General features: G+C 45.5%; 1 non-coding gene across 1 annotated transcript; it reads right to left on the reverse strand.

Moving 5' to 3' along the window:
* Positions 1–1,130: 1,130 nt before the first annotated feature.
* TRNAC-GCA (transfer RNA cysteine (anticodon GCA)) lies at positions 1,131–1,202 on the reverse strand. The gene has a single exon. It is a non-coding gene; the product is annotated as a tRNA-Cys (tRNA).
* Positions 1,203–1,447: the final 245 nt, after the last annotated feature.

The raw sequence follows: 1,447 nt of genomic DNA on the forward strand, positions 1-1,447 counted from the left end.
TTTGATTTCTTGTTTTCGTTTTGATTGACATTCTTCTTGTAATAATCAGGGATGTTGAGTATCTTGTCTTGTGGCCATTTTTTGCTTTTTTTCCCTTGAAGGATATGAAGGAAAATTTGCCTGTTTCAATTGATTTCTTGTAAATCGGTGGTGTTTAGAATTTATTTCTGCAATACCTGTGGCAGGACCTTTCCTGAGGGCAGCTGCCATTAAGAACCCCACAGGCCTTGTGAATTGGAGGTGCCAGCAAGCACTGGTGGGCAATTTGTAGTTACAGGAAATTTCCACAAGGTGGCAGCACTTCTTCATGCCCAACTCTGGTTCCACCTGCAACCAAGCCTTAGGGAAAGTTGGCTTCCTGGGCTGTGAATTGGAGTGGAATGTGTCTGAGCAAACTCCCAAGGGCTTGTGTCTCACTACTTCTTTCCTCTGAAGCTTCACCCCTCCACGCTAGGCTATTCAGTACCTGGGACATCACTCCCTAGTGAGGGCCTATGAGGCTGCACTCTCAGGAAGGAGTCTTGAGCTAGACCCCAGTACCAGGGGCCCTGGATACTTGGTGACTTCACCTCTTGTCCTCGAGGCCAGAGGGTTGGGCCACCATCATTTGGGTGCACTAGGAGTTCTGGTCCTAGTCAGGGCAAATCAGACAGTACAGGATTGAGACAGATCTCAATGAAGGGCACCCTGTCGTGCTGTGTTGACCCCACCCCAGTCCAGCCCTGGGACTCAAACCTAATCACGTTCCTGGGATCAAATAGCATCCTGAGTCCAGCAGGTGTGAGGGCATAAACTAGGCATTACTTTTCTTTCCTTTTCTTTAATCTCCTGCCAACGCTATGTTGAAGTCTAGTTGATCTACTGTTTTGTGCTTGTCTTCAGTGTGTTGCTGGCCAAAAGCTTGGCCTTTCTGTCCACCGAAGCTGAATGAAAAATATGGAGACAGAGTTTGGGGAAATAGAAAGGTGGCTTTAATTCTCAGCGGGCAGAGAGCGGAACACAGTAGTCTCATGCCTCAAGAACTGTGCCCCCGCTCCATGAGGGACAAAGGTATTAGGATCTTGATTTCTTCCTCGTGCATTTTTTCATCAACTAAAAAATATAGTCACAACCTGAAAATAGTTATTTTCTTCCCAACCCAGGGATTGAACCTGGGTCTCCCGCATTGCAGGCAGACGCTTTACCATCTGAGCCACCAGGGAAGCCTTAGATATTTTTTATCAGGATATAATTTTTTATATCTCTGTGTAGATGTTAACATCTGTAGGTAGATATTTATATCTCTCAGTAGGTATAAATAGATATTCCATAAAATTAAAACTTCCATAAAAATGTTTAGGACTTCAAACCCAGGAGACAGCATCTCAGTAGCTCTGAGAAAACTGCTCCAAGGAGGCAGAGGGTAAGTCAGGCTATATTCAGGTTTGCAACACAGGGAGCAGGCAGT

Source organism: Bos javanicus, chromosome 21, assembly GCF_032452875.1.
Source record: "Bos javanicus breed banteng chromosome 21, ARS-OSU_banteng_1.0, whole genome shotgun sequence".
NCBI classification, from domain to species: Eukaryota; Metazoa; Chordata; class Mammalia; order Artiodactyla; family Bovidae; genus Bos; species Bos javanicus.